Source organism: Balaenoptera physalus (genome assembly GCF_965194825.1).
Source record: "Balaenoptera physalus genome assembly, chromosome: 2".
In the NCBI taxonomy this organism is placed as follows: Eukaryota; Metazoa; Chordata; class Mammalia; order Artiodactyla; family Balaenopteridae; genus Balaenoptera; species Balaenoptera physalus.
Window position 1 is genome coordinate 33,589,313 of NC_138883.1, and position 15,573 is coordinate 33,604,885.

Sequence of the window (15,573 nt, forward strand, 5' to 3'; positions counted from 1 at the left end):
AGGATGGAACAATATAACAAAGCATGCTCCACACAAAACTGGGCACTTCATAAATACCTAGTAAATGGTGATGAGGGAGGTGGCGGTGGTAGAGATGATGACCCTACGGGAGGTGGGTGGGAGGGAAGGAGAAAGCCGATGCTGAGTCTCTAGGTGACTTTCAGGACCTCTGTCTTCCCCTCTGTAGATAGAGTTGAGTTCTTTCCCTCTCCTCTTTGTAGAGGGATTGGGATTGTGAAGTAGGTGTGAGCAGATACTCTTGACACACCTGAGATGAAGGGGTGATGGGGAAACCAAGCTTCACCATTCTTAGCACCATAAGGGCCATTTCTCTTTGTGTCTTTTGGCTCCCTGGCACTTGCCAGCTCTCCTGCCTGGTCATCGTCACTAGTGGAAGGAGGTCAGGGGTCCTTGTCATCTAAATGAACCCCTGTGCCATGCACCACGAGGACAGGTCTGTCAGTGCTGGCTGGGGCTGAGTGTCCCGAGGTCTCCAGGATGCTGGCTCAGAGGCTCCCACGGGAAAAGGCAGAGGATGAGGCTGCCCTCAGAGAGTGGCTTGGGGAGCCCTCCCCACCCCATCTCACCTGCCCACCTGGCCCAGAACCACCCTCCTTTTCCACGTTGCTTGACACTCCTTCTCCTGGAGTCCTGCAGTGGCCATGGGCTCCTTAGAAAGTCCAGGGTCAGATCTTAGGAAGACATCAGTATCTGGGACCGGGGTAAGGCAATTGCCACTTGGGAAAATAATGAGCAGAGTCTTACCAGGATGCACGTGGGAAAGGTAGGGTTTGATGCGAGTCTAGGAAAAAGAAAAGTTGGCACAGGTGAATGGCTTAGGAGGAAAGCAACTGGCAGCAGAGGACCAGGGAGGGGAACTTCCTCCTAGCCTGAACACGGTCCAGCCCGGGTACAGCAGGCTCGCCAACTGAGTCCAGGGACGTTTGTTCATGGAGGACCAAGCAGGTGGACACAGAGCAGAAGGTCCGGGCTGGCAACCTGTCCCGAGGCTCCCAGACCTGCCCTGTCAAACCTTTCATGCCCCATGGAGAGGTGACCTTCTCCAGTGCACAGGCCTCACTCCATGAAGTACACACCTCGGAGGGAGAAGGCTGGATCTGTTTCCTCCTCCCAAACTCAGATGCTGAAGCCCCCGGACTGACCTGTGCTGGGGGAGGACGTGTCCTGGCCGAGGCAGCTACCAGCTCATCTCTGTGCCTATGAGCAGGCCCCCTGGGCTCGGTGCCAGGCTACTCAGAAGCCTGGTCCCCACCAGGCTCACTTAGTATCATTATTCAACCATATATTGAATAATGGGGAAACTGAGTCAGAGAAGTCCAGCAGCACGCCTCAGTCACACAGCAGTGAGTTACAGTCAGGATGTGAACCTGGTCTGGGTGGCTTCAGAGCCTCAGTGACCCCTCTCCACTAGACCAGCGCTGACCAATGGGGATGTCCCTAGCCCGGCGACTCGATTAATTCAATTAAACAAAAAGCTCAGTTCCTCAGTCACACCAGCTACATTTCAGTGCTCAATAGCCATGTACGGCTAGCAGCTGTCAGGCGGAGAGGGTACATATGGAAGCTTCCATCTTCACAGAAATTTCTATTAGGCAGAGCTGTGACTGTGCTGTGCTGACTCGCTATCCTTTTTAGCCATGCCGTCTAAACCATTTTATTCAGCTAGTCTCCAAACGCCTATGCCCTATATCCTCTCCCTGCCCACCTCATCAGTCCCAGATGGGTGGGTGGTAATTACTCACTGGCTCTGGGAACGAATGGGAGCCCTGCAGAGCAGAGGGGTCAGGGGCCGGGCACTCAGCCCTGTCCTCGGGCCCCTCTGCACCTTCCTTGCTGTGTCTGTGCAGAATCAGGGCCCGGCCGATCCCTCAGGGTAGCAGGGCTGTGCGGCCTAACTCCCTCGTCCACTGAGGCAGGCTCAAAGGTCGCCCTTTCAATCCCTCAGCCCTCTGAATAGGCTCTGTGAGTGAGCTTCGTGCAGGAGCGCGGAGAAAGGGGCTCTGTCTGGGAGCCCGGGATCTGCTCTGAGCCCCACACAGAGGCCAGCGCTGTGCAGCTCTGCCCAGAGAGGTCGGGGCCGGCGGGGGTGGGGGGCAAGGGGGGGGGCAAGCTCCAGCGTCACACATGGGCCTCCCTATTCTCACACTGGCTCGTGTGGGACGGACAGTCACCCTCAGTTACCCTACTGGGAAAAGGGGGAGCCGAAGAATATGAGAATTAGACAAAGCTGTACGCTTTGCCAAAGAGTCGTGTGCACAGTCTTACCTGAGTCTCGCCGCCATCCTGGGAGGCAGGTGGGACCCCCGATGACCATCTCCTTTGTTGGATTGAGATGACTGATGGGCACGGAGAAACTGGCCCTGGGTCACCCAGCTAGATGGTGGCAGAGAAGGAGGCTGCCTGAAGCCTGGTGAGCAGGTCGCCAGGTCTCTCAGAGGAACTGAGGGTCTCAGATCTGGACTCGCCCTGACCGAGCCCCTTCGCTCTGTGCTAGACGCGTGGACCTCTTCCTTTGGGTTCTCCATTAACCGGGGCTCCCCAAAGGCAAGGACCTTTCTCTGTTCCTTGCTAAGAGCCAGTGCCTGGACCGTGCCTGGCACTAAGAAGACCCTGAACAGACATTAGACGGATGGATGAATGGTTGGGGTTGAATGTGGCTGAATGCAGGGACAGCAGTGTCGCCTGGATCCTGTCTGCTGTGAGACAGTTAACTGCCTGGGAGAAAAAGAGCTGATGCTGGAGCTGGGAAAGTACCACCACTATTCAGCAGCGTCTCTATTCCCTCCTTAACAAGACACCAGGACGGAGAGAAGAGACACCACTCATTTGTACAACCAGGCCCACTGACATTGGTGCTGCCCCAGGACCCCAGATCTGAGGGCCAGCCTCTGGCTCCTCTCCTGTCCCTTGGCCTTGGTGGTTGGTTGGAAGTCAGAGGCTCGGTCCCGGGGGCTGACTTCCGGTGCAGGCTAGAGCCTCACAGGCTCCCGGCAGGCAGGCCAGGGCTGGGCGGAGACTGTAAGTGGAGCAGGAGCTGCGTGTCAGAGGGGCCGGGGCTGCACGAGAAGACCTCAGCCAGGATGAAATCAATCTGCCCATCTCCCCCCACCCGCCTGCCCTCTCCCCCGACCTGCACAGGTTTGCAATTCATCCGCCGTCCTCAGATGCTGTTCCTGCTATCAGATGATGAAAATGGAGCTTCGCCTTGAAGAAAGAAAGAAGTAGCTCACTTCCCCCCTTCTGAGTCCATTCGAGCCCCTTCCCTCCCCCCCTCACCATGTGTTCCTGAAACCTGGGGCTGTTCCAAGTCCTAAATGTGCTGGAAAGTATATCCCTGAGCAGCTGCGAACCTGCTCAGGCTGCAGTGGCCCGGGGTGAATCAGAAACCGAGAGACAGGCAGGCTAACAATGCAGCCCCTTGTTCGTGCATTGAGAGAGATCACCATCAGTGCCGGGCTCCTGGGAGCGAGGGGCAGTGTGCTCACACACACACACACACACACGCATACACACACACGCATAGGAACACACATACCACATACTCACCCCCACCATTTCCCTCCTGGTACCGTCCACCCACCTGGCAGAGTAGCTGCCAGGAGAGGTGCTCCATAGCGGGCGGGAGCCCATCATGACTGGCTAGCTGGGCTAGCCTCTCTCTAAGCTCCTTCTATCCCGGGCTGCTCTTTCCTTTCCCTCTAATTTAACTGGGAAGGCAGTGAGGGGAGTTGGACGGGAGGGTTTGCATGAAGTCAAATGGAGTGGGATTGTCTCAGCTTCTCACTGAGCTGGGGGACCACGAAGGACAGTGGGATGCACAGCCAAAGGGGCTTCTTGGAGCCCGAGAAGGTTTGGGGAAGACTGTTTGCAGGAACCAGACACCCTGAAAAAAAGAATTTGCAGGCAAATCTCAAAGCAGGCTGGTCACGGAGCTGGCAGCTGCTCAAGGCCGCGGTGGAGTCAGGGGCCTTTCCATCAGGCCTGATTACAACCACTCATGATCCTGGCCAACTGCAGGCATTAAGTGCCAAGTACCTATGGGGGTCTGAACCACCCACAGAAACTGCCCTATTCACACTCACCACATCCTGGTGCGGCGGGGGGAGGGGCGGCGGGTCCTCCTTCCATCGCAAATGGACAAACTGAGGCTCAGAGTCATCTGACTGCCAGGTGCTGCTGGTGACAAAACAAGAAGCTCGTTCCCTTAAACCCAATTCCTATAGGTTGGGTTCTTTCCACCAGATACCTCCCACGAGCCTGGTCAAAAGGCAGGCGAGGAAGAAGGATTAATGTAAACACTCCCCAATGCAAACGTATTTCCAAGGCTTCATCTTTCCCTGGGAGGTGGGCACTATGCAAACTCCAGAGTGTTTCCAGGATAGAAAAACGCCTCGATTCTAAGACTGACACAGAAGGATTCCATCCACTCTGAAACACCGGGGTCACGTCCAACTCTGTTCTCTCTCTCTGTCCCCCCCATCTGCTGTGTCTGAGACCTGCATGTTCTGTCTCAGAAAGAGCTCCCAAATCCTGCCTCTTCCTTCACTTCCAAAGCACCACTGCCTTAATTCAAGCTCACATCATCTCTCCCTGAACTACCACCATAGCTGCTCCCCCTCACCATCCCATCATGCCAAAAATGCTTCTGTTCATGACGCTCCCCAGCTTAAAAATCTTGTTTTCCTTCATCCCTAGGATCACGTGCAAGCATCTTAGCCACACAAGGCCCTTTATAAACTGGGGCCAGCCCCAATTCATCCTCATTACCTGTTCTTCCCCAGGCACCTGCCACACCAGGCACGTTGAACTGTTCTCTGATGCCCCTATGCCTTCGCAAGTGCCATTCCCTCCACCTGGAATCTCCTCCCCCTAACGTTGTCTCTACCCAGAAAACTTGTATCCATCCTTTAGAACGCAGCTAAAAATGCCCTCTTACTCCACGTACAGTCCTCTATTTATGCATCTATTGTAAGGCTTCTTTGAACTGTAACCATCGATTTCATATTTGTCCATCCCCCGGGGGTGATTTTGCCTTCAGGGGACATTTGGCCATGTCTGGAGATGTATTTGATTGTCACAACTTTGGGGAGGATTGTCACTGGCATCTACAGGGTAGAGGCCAGGGATGCTGTTAAACGCCCTACAATGCACAGGACAGGCCCAGAGCAAAGAATTATCCAGCCCCAAATATTAATAGTGCCGAGGTTGAGCCACTCTGTACTAGAATGTGTGTCTCTCGAGGTGAATTCTTATTTCTATCTTTTTACCTGCAGTGCTTGGCTTAAAGAGGTATCTAACAAATAAATGAACAGACTGACTAATAGTATTATATAATCCCCATCTCTATAGCATGCGGGTCACTTTGAGCCTGATAGTTAGAATTTAAGAAAGCTGACCAATAGCGAGTGAGTATGTTGAAAAGGATGGAATAAAATACATATTTGTATTAAAATTTGCTTTCACTGCGGAAAAGAACCTATATTATACCATTGGAGTAGATGTCAAGCTCGGCATGAACACACATCTCCACTGTAGCACCTCTTTTTTCATCAGACAGAGACCTGTGATTGAGAAGTATCGGGTGAATTCCTCCAATACACATGCACAGCAGGGGTCAACCTGTATTAGGGCAGAGGACTCAAGGCCCAGCTTCATATCTTACTGGCGGGATACGGCTAACTTGGAGTCGGTACAGACAGAATCTATGAAAATGATTAAAGCTCTGGATGCCTAGGCCTGGTGATGAAAGGCAAAGGAATTTATATTGTTTTACCTCAAGGAAGCGATGGCTGAAGTGAGTCCTAGTGGCTATTCTTCAGTAACACAGGAGGTTTCCTAAGTGGAGGAAGTGACCAGCCACTCTTTGGAGCCCAGGACCCAAGAAGAAGCCCAGAGGGGTGTGGGGAGGGATGGAGGTGAAATGGCCCCTGGACAGAGCAAGTAAGTGAAGGGATGGCAAGGACTCTTGGGAGTTCATTGCTGAGGGTCCTAGAGGACTCTGTGTTTCCTGCCTCTTCCTTTGATTATATCCCCACTCCACTGTTAGCACTGTTGGAGATCCGGGGAGAAGGCTGGCCAGGTTCCAGGCCTTGCTTCTAGAACTATCCTTTGAACTGGGGAAGCAGGAAAGACAAGAGGAGCCTGGGAGGCAGAGGGTAGGAGTATCAGGGAGGAAAAAAAGGCGAGAAAGAAGGAGAAAGGAAAGCAAGAGCAGAGAGGCAGCTGGAGAGAGATCAGGAAAATGTCAAGACCTCAGCATCTGGAAAAGAGACTGGGGGCTATATTTAGACTGCCATGACTTGCAATAATTTGTGCGAGGGGGGAAAAGGAAAATGTGAAGTTGGTGTCGTTGTGGGGAGTGAATGAGTTATAAGAGAAGAACGGCTTGATAGGGGAGAGCAGTGCACGAAGCCTCAGCCCCAGGCCCTTAGGAAAGGGCGTCTGAACAGTGCAGGCCGTCAAGAGTGAGCGATGGTGTTTACCGAGCCTAATCCAGCTCATGCCCTTGTCCCCGGACAAGCCCTGTGCTCTCCATCAAGAAGGCGGGTGCATTCCTGGGCATGCCCATGGGCCACGGCACCGAGATGTGTTGGCGAGGAGACAGGAGGCTTTCTGGAGAGTGAGGGCCGAGGCAGGGGCTCTGCATGGGGGCTCAGAGCTACGTGAGCAGCACTCTGTAAATCCTAGGAATTTGTATATATTGCCGAGGCCTTTCTCCAGCTGGATTATAAATAGAGGATTAGTTCAAAGGCAGGCAGCCTTTTAAAGAGATGGTGCCAAACGAAGCCTGCAAACCAAATACAGTAAAACCTCCTTAAGCCCCTGTTGCTTTATTCCCAATAGCACATAAGTCAAGGCAACAGCACTTCCCCGGCTGACTAAATGCCCCACTGCCCTTTAGGAAAAAGTCTAGAGGGTTCAAATGGAGCTGTAATAAAACTTCAGTTATCCAGAAAGCAACGTATTATTCTGGTTAGTGGAGCTTTCCAACTAGCTAAAGGTTTGCCCTTTGAAACATTACATTTAAAATGTAATCATTTTGGATGGAAATCTTTCTAAAAAACAAAAGAACACTCACATGCCTCCCAGGTTTTAAGATGGAATATGCTGATTTTAATTTAACGTTGTTGTTATGCTTAGAATAATTTTGATAAACTTTAGTCACCGTGCTGTTATTCCAGTGGGCCCCAAACCTTTGACCTACGTGTGGCCATTTGTCTCTATCCCGAGTCGCTTCCGATTGCTGTGCTTTGGGTGTTCCTGGGTCTACTGTTTATCAGGGAGCATGTCACTTTACTTCATGACCTAACTTTTTTTAGCTTGTTCTGGGTTGAGAAACCAGATACGCAAACTTATTAAAATTCTGTGTAAACAGAAAGTAAACAGAATATGAGTGAGGAATTTAGCCTTTTCTATTCCTATAGGATTCATCCAGTCTTTCTTAGAGGGTAATAGTTCACCTAGTTCTCTGAGGACAGTTGCTTTGAATTAGATGCTAAACCAGTATGAGCCTATGCAGATAATTTTGGCCAGTTGGACGTCAGTTGGCTCGTCTCCAGGTTCTGGTCTGATTTTAGATAGTGAGGTGTCTGGGTAGCTGTGTTTTGGGTAGATGAAGCCTTACTCTCATTTGAACCCTATGTTCTCATGGCCCTTGCATTTGAGGTCAATGGATTTTTTTGCCGGCCTATATGTGAGGCTGGTAGTGTGATTAGACCCAGCACAGGAAAAAGACCACGAACAATGAATGACCCTGCCCACTTGTTCATGAATGTCTCATTTTCTACTTGCTGGAAGATGATGGGGATTTCCAGGCAGGATGCTGAGCAGAAGAGCTACATGTAGCATCAAAAAATGGAAGGACAGGGCTTCCCTGGTGGCGCAGTGGTTGAGAATCTGCCTGCCAGTGCAGGGGACACGGGTTCGAGCCCTGGTCCGGGAAGATCCCACATGCCGCGGAGCAACTAGGCCCGTGAGCCACAACTACTGAGCCTGCGCGTCTGGAGCCTGTGCTCCGCAACAGGAGGGGCCGCGATAGTGAGAGGCCCGCGCACCGCGATGAAGAATGGCCCCCGCTTGCCGCAACTAGAGAAAGCCCTAGCACAGAAACGAAGACCCAGCACAGCCATAAATAAATAAATAAATAAATAAATATTTAAAAAAAAAAAAAAAAGGAAGGACAGTGACTCAAAGGAATTGGGTTGTATGTTGATTCTAGGTAGAAACTGGATATCCAAAATGGATGCAAACAGGCCAGGCCAACCTGGGAGGGCCTGAAAGTCCTTGGGTTGCTTCTGGTATCTTCTGGTTAAGCGGTGAAACTCTTTCTGTGGTTAATCAGATTTGGTGCTTTGTAAAGTCCTCAAATAGCTGATCTCCCATCAGCAAAGTTCAGACAGAGAAACTAGGCTCCACCAGGGGAAGTGACTTTCTATTCTCCCAGGCCAACAGGCCAGAGGGGACTCTCAGAGGCCCTTCAGGCCAGGCCACCGCCTCAAAGGCAGAGCTCTGTCAGGCTGCCTCGAGGCAGGAGGAGTCTCACATTATTTCAAAGAGGGTCCTAAGAGGTGCTATTACAACTTTCTCCTGTGTACGAGCTCAGGGTCAGACTTATTTTATTCTCATGTCAGTGTCAGATTAAGACAGTTGGTCCCTTTGCTGAAGACGTTGCTCATGGCTGGTCTGCCCACATGCTGATCCGAGGAAATGTGCCCTAAACAGCCTGCTCCAAAGCACACGACCCATCTCCCCATCTCACACGATTTGACCAGGGGTGGGCACCCACTTATTGGTGACCCACCAGTGATGACTAGCGATTGGGATGGCCTGGCTCAAAAACATGAGCTAGGATAAATAAACCCTTTCAGGGGAATCTAGGATTGGAAGTAGACAGATTGGGCCAATTGGACACTGATGTTGAAAATGTGGCTGTGAAGTGGGGGCCGTGATGCTTGGCTATGAGCTGACCTTTCTGCAGTGAAGTGGCAAGCGTGAGTAAGAAGTGGAGAGCAGAGGTTTGGAGAACGTGCAGAACATGAAGTCGCTAAGGGAGGGCTAGCCCAGCTCCTCACAGCTTTCTGTTCCCGTGAGTCCTGGTGACACTTGGGTTTCTGACTGTGGATTTCTATGATCTAGCTAGAGTAGGTCTCATCTTTGCAACAGAAAGTGCTTTGTCTAAGACTGCTGCAATCTCTTTAAAATGTTCGCTCAAAAGCCAGGAGCTCGAGGCTAGATCCATCTTAATATGCCCTTCTTTAACCCAAGGAATTCCATGTGTTTAACTTTTCCTCAGAGGACCCATTTTCCAAGGCTTTAATCCTTATGATGTCTTTCTCTGATCCCTCCTAAAGATTTCCAAATTCTTCATATCCCATTGCTTTGATTGCTGCCAGGGTTGCCCCTGGGGATGGCCAGGACTGATTTTAGTGCACACTGCGCCCCTGGTCATTCCCCCTAGAACTGCACTCTGCTTGATTTCCTAATAACAGAGCTGTCCGGCTGACTGACATGCAGACCTGCTTCTCCCCTAACCCGATACCCGCCCAGGGTCATCACTGTTACAAAATGTCAACGCGAGAAGGGGCTTGGCAGTTATCTAGCCTAACCCTGTCATTTTAATAATGAGGAAACTGAGTCCCAAAGAGGCTACATAACTTGCACAAGTTCAGGCAGAGTTGAGTAACTTGCTTTTCCCGTGTGTGTGTGTGTGTGTGTGTGTGTGTATGTGTGTGCTTTTGCAATTATTGAGCTTAATCCCACTGGCTTAAAAAATTCTTCAAGCTTCAGGGGGCATTTTGAGTTGTGCATATTCAAATTTAAATACATTATTTGTTATCCTTGGTGACTGATAGGGATGAGTGTGCAGATGGTCCACAGAACTCTGTATTCGCCAGGGTGGAATGAAGCCCCCAAACATCCCACTAATACTCATCTTTTATATGACTGCTCTCAGAAGTAGGGTATGTGCAAGCTGATTTATTGGGGTAAGGGAAAAAGATTAGAATGTTTCTGTTTAAAATTTTAATTTGTTGTGTTTTACAGTGTATGTATTATGGTAAATATGCACATATATGCATATAGTATATGCTTATTTGCTATAATATATACATTGTAAAACACCACATATATATTATATATATATATATATTTCGGGGGTCCTCAAGTTTTTTTATTTGTAGGCATGTGCGATCAAGATTTTAACACATAGTTCAAGTTCAGAGTTGCTGCTCACAGAAGTACCATATAATATAATGTGGTGGAGATTGTCTGTATTCACCCTAATTCTGCCTCATGCAATTCCATAAACCAGCAGTACTTGTACTTCAAATGTAAAACTATATTTTTTATTTATTTTTATTAATTAATTAACTAATTAATTAACTTGGCTGTGCTGGGTCTTAGTTCTGGCATGTGGGATCTTTGTTGTGGCATGCAGGATCTAGTTACCTGACCAGGGATTGAACCTAGGCCCCCTGCCTTGGGAGCGTGGAGTCTTAACCACTGGACCACCAGGGAAGTCTGTCCCCAAGGCTATTCTTAATGGCACAACATTAGAAATATTATCATTAAAAGTGGAGATAAAATAAGAGCTATATAAAACTATACAGTTTTATTATATAACAGTCATTTGAAGTTTATTCCAATGCAATAAGACATGATACAGCAGTAGGAGGTAAAAGTCCTGGAAAGGGAATGAATAACATTAAGTTTCAGTAAAACAGATTATTGTAAGACACAAATAAAAACCAACAAGTGAAGCAAATTATGTCCATTTCCTCCAATGATCTGAGAATAAATAGACAGAAGTTCCTGTATATTTAGAATTTTAATGCTGGAAGAAATCTTAAATATTTACCTGACCTGCAGAAGGTGCTCAATAAATATTTTTTGAATACATGAATGATTCAATGACATGAATAAGGTCACTTTTAAGAAAAATGGATTTTTCTTTATGTATATGATTAAGAGGTACCACAAATCATTGAGAAGGGAAGGATTTTATTCAGTGAATAGAGCTGAAACAAATTAGAGATTTGAGAGAAAAATTAATTTAGAAACTCACTGCACATCATTTCCAAATAAACTCCAAATGGTTTAAAGAGTTAAATGTAAGCAAACAAACAAAAAACAGGTAAAATAACCTACACAAACTTCTAGAGGAAAATATAAGCGAAAAGATATACCTAATCTCTAAACAAGAAGGGACTCTAGACTCAAAGCAACTGGAAGAATCATGAAAAAACTAGAGGTTTGACCACATAAAATGTTTAAATGCCTTACTTTGAAAATTATGGAAGCATAATTAAAAGGCAAACAACAAGCTAGGAGAAGTATTTACAATGAAATGTGAGAGACACAAGGTTGTTATCCTTTAAGAGTTCATATAGTTTGACAAGAAAAACAAAAAGATAAATGAGCAAAGGCAGGAACACATAGTTCATACAAAAGGAAGTGCAAAAGACCAGCCTCGGGAAAGGAAGGGCCAGCTTCACTGATAATCAAAGCTTTGTGAATGATCATTTCATTCCTATCAAAGAAGCAAAGCTTTGCTAATTTTTAAATGAAATAACTCAAAGATGCAAGTTTTGTGGGGAAACAGGCATTCTTATTCACTGTTTGGAGAGAAAGAACTGGCATCACTTTACTGAAAAGACCTTTGGCCATATGCATCCAGAAACTTGAAAATGTTCATCAACTTTGATACATTAATTCTGCTCCTGGGAAACTACCTATGGTAAAGTGGCTAGATTTAGCAAATAAAAATATAGAATGCCCAGTTAAATGTGAATTTCAGGTATACAACAAATATGTTTTACAAATAAGTTTGTCCCCGGCAATAGTTTGGGCAACTTATACTAAAAAATCATTCATTGTTTATCTGAAATTCAAATTTAACCAGGCATCCTGTATTTTATCTGTCAATCCTTGTTTATGGAAATAATCCAAAATGCTGCAAAGATTTATGCACAAATTTTTGTTACAATTTTATTTATGATAGCAAAAATATCAAAAGAAAAGGAATCCTAAATTTCCAACAGTAGGAGAATGGGAGAGGGGTCTCTGTCTGAAGTTTTTAATGACAATATTTAACAGTAGAAGGTAAACTTCAAAAACAAGCAGGCGCTTCACACCCATTAGGATGGCTACTATCAAAAAACAAAACAAAACAAAACAGAAAATAGCAAGTGTTAGGGAGGCTGTGGAGAAAAAATGGGAAGCCTGGTGCACTGTTGGTGGGAACGTAAAACAGTCCAGCCAATGTGGAAAACAGTACGGCAGTTCCTCAAAAAATTAAAAATAGAACTAACATATGATCCAGCAATTCCACTTCTGGGTATATACCCCAAAGAATTGAAAGCAAAGATCTCAACGAGATTATTTGTACACCCATGCTTAGAGCAGCATTATTCGTAATATCTAAAATGTGGAATAAAACAAAGTGTCTATTGACAGATGAATGGATAAGCAAAATGTGGTATGTACCTGCAATGAAATATTATTTGGCCTTAAAAAGGAAAGAAATTCTGACATATGCTACCACATGAATGAAACTTGAGGACATTTTGCTGAGTGAAATAAGCCAGTCACTAAAAGACAAATACTACATAATACCACCTATATAAGACACTTAGAGTAGTCAGAGTCATAGAGACAGAAAGTACGGTGGTGGTTGCCAGGGGCTCGGGGGAGGGGCAGTGGGGAGTTACTGTTTAATGGGTACAGAGTTTCAGTTTTGCAAGATGAAGAGTTCTGGAGAAGGTGAGGATGGGTGCACAACAATGTGAATGTATTTAATACCACTGAACTGTACACTTAAAAATGGCTCAGGTGGGCTTCCCTGGTGGCGCAGCGGTTGAGAGTCTGCCTGCCAATGCAGGGGACACGGGTTCGAGCCCTGGTCTGGAAAGATCCCACATGCCGCGGAGCAACTGGGCCCGTGAGCCACAATTACTGAGCCTGCGCGTCTGGAGCCTGTGCCCCTCAACAAGAGAGGCCACGATAGTGAGAGGCCCGCGCACCGCGATGAAGAGCGGCCCCCGCTTGCCGCAACTAGAGAAAGCCCTAGCACAGAAACGAAGACCCAACACAGCCAAAATAAATAAATTAATTAATAAAATAAATAAATTAATTAATTAATTAATTTAAAAAAAATGGCTCCGGTGGTAATTTCTCTGTGTATTTTACCACAATAAAAAATTTTAAAACAAGTGAGGCCAAAGTTGTGGTCTCAAGTATTAATACATAGAACAATAAGCACAGGAGAGTAACACATGACATATCTAGGAGGGTCTGAACAAATGACACTCCGAGGTGAGATGGGAAATGGATGGAGAGGTGATGCCCCTTCTAACACAGCCCTGCTCTGGAGGCCAAGATTCGTGGAGGAGGACAAAGCCTCAGGGTGGTTTGTGGGCTTCAAAAAGCAGCAGCGGAAACCTGGGCCCTGTTTCCACTCGGGGCCGCAGGAAGGAGTCCTGGACCCACAGAAGATCTGCTGCAGACGGTCCCTAGATGGTGTCACAGGGAAGGATTCCGGGGTCCCTAGATGGTGTCACAGGGAAGGATTCCGGGGTCCCTAGATGGTGTCACAGGGAAGGACTCCGGGGTCCCTAGATAGTGTCACAGGGAAGGATTCCGGGGTCCCTAGATGGTGTCACAGGGAAGGATTCCGGGGTCCCTAGATGGTGTCACAGGGAAGGACTCCGGGGTCCCTAGATGGTGTCACAGGGAAGGATTCCGGGGTCCCTAGATGGTGTCACAGGGAAGGATTCCGGGGTCCCTAGATGGTGTCACAGGGAAGGATTCCGGGGTCCCTAGATGGTGTCACAGGGAAGGACTCCGGGGTCCCTAGATGGTGTCACAGGGAAGGATTCCGGGGTCCCTAGATGGTGTCACAGGGAAGGATTCCGGGGTCCCTAGATGGTGTCACAGGGAAGGATTCCGGGGTCCCTAGATGGTGTCACAGGGAAGGATTCCGGGGTCCCTAGATGGTGTCACAGGGAAGGATTCCGGGGTCCCTAGATGGTGTCACAGGGAAGGATTCCGGGGTCCCTAGATGGTGTCACAGGGAAGGATTCCGGGGTCCCTAGATGGTGTCACAGGGAAGGACTCCGGGGTCCCTAGATGTGTGTCACAGGGAAGGACTCCGGGGTCCCTAGGGGGCAGAGAAGAGGCGGAAAGAGGTCGTTCCTGTAGCTGGGTGACCAGGAACAGGCCCTACGGTAAGGGTCCTAGGGCTCATCCTGGCACCAGAAGAAGAGCAGACCCCACGACCCTGCAGAACCCTCCCCTGTCCCCGAGACCTTAGGGGCAACCTTCCTGTCTGAGCATTCAGTAGGCACTCATTGCGTGAACTGAGATGAACAGGAAAGTGTTTGTTGCGTGAATTAGGACGGAGCGGTGCCCAGGGCACAATCACCCTCCGAAAACACTTCTCCACTAAGGGTCAGCCGGTCACCTCCTTCAGCAAGGCAGGGCTGGGTCTCCCCGTCTAGAAATACCGCCAACGTAGCATTTATCATGCTGTACTTTAAGGATCTGCTTCTGTGGCCGTCGGCCCTACCAGAGTACAGGCCTCTTGAGTAGGAATTTTGTCTGGGTCCTTTAAATACCCAACATCTAATCAGGTTGCCTGGCTCCCAGTATGCGCACAAGAAATGTTTGCTGCACGAATTGCCAAACACTGGCACCACGCGAAGTGCTTTACACAGCAGATTACTTCTAACCCTTCCAACAGGCTTGGAAAGTAGGTAATAGTGAGGAAACTGAGGCTTAGAGAGGTTAAGTGGTTTGCTCAAGTGAAGGTGACCATGCCTGGCTGCAAACCCAGATCTTCTGACTCCAAAGCCCGTGTTCCTGCTGCGGCTCCACAGCAAGTCAGTAGTGATGTGAATGTCCTACCAGGGGTCGCACACACCTAGTTCAGGGATGTGCTCGTGGCTAGTCCTAGGGAATCATTGCCAGCTGCTTCCCTGAGCCTTGAAATCTGGCTCGGCCTACCCCTCCCCCAGGCCTCGCAGGAGTCAAATCCAAGGGCCTCTTCCTCAGTCCCCCTTCCTTGAAGTCTCTGCGGAACTGACCCATTCTCTCTCTTTCCCCTCAAGCTGCCTCCCTTTGCTTCCTTCCCTGGCTTCTCCTCCTCCTAACTCCTAAATGTGGACACTCTGCCCTCTTCCCCCGTTTTCATTTCTGTTGCGGACATGATCCTTCAGATCTGATCCCCCTTCCTTGTCCTTGTGGCCGAGATGACCTCCAGACTATCATGTTCCGAAAAGCATGGCCAGCCGGCGACTACCCATCGGGGCCCCTGCATGTGGCTGGGGCCGTGTGGCTGAGGTCTGGCCAGAGGAATTCCTGGTTCATATCAATAAACCCTGTGCCAGGTGGATGTCAATTGCAGGGTGACCGCCAGGGCCACATGCTGAAGGGGACAGAGCCTTCCTCAGCTAGGATCCTTGAATCACTGTAGCAGCAGAGCGTCACCCCTCAGCCCCGAGCCGAGTTAGCTTTATGTGAACAAGAAATAAACTTCTATGGTGTGTCTGAGGTTCA

At 48.6% G+C, this 15,573-nt stretch overlaps 1 long non-coding RNA gene across 2 annotated transcripts in view; it reads right to left on the minus strand.

Moving 5' to 3' along the window:
- LOC309655956 overlaps nucleotides 1-15,573 on the minus strand; it is a 46,679-nt gene that overhangs the window by 20,978 nt on the left and 10,128 nt on the right. Inside the window, exons 2-5 of one of the 2 annotated variants that reach the window (XR_014261065.1) lie at nucleotides 4,104-4,197; nucleotides 3,152-3,225; nucleotides 2,287-3,037; nucleotides 58-737 (exon numbers count right to left, since the gene is read on the minus strand). This is a non-coding gene — a long non-coding RNA (uncharacterized lncRNA). Of the gene's footprint in view, nucleotides 1-57; nucleotides 803-2,286; nucleotides 3,038-3,151; nucleotides 3,226-4,103; nucleotides 4,198-15,573 lie in introns of both variants that reach the window. The other variant, XR_014261066.1, reaches the window with a different exon arrangement.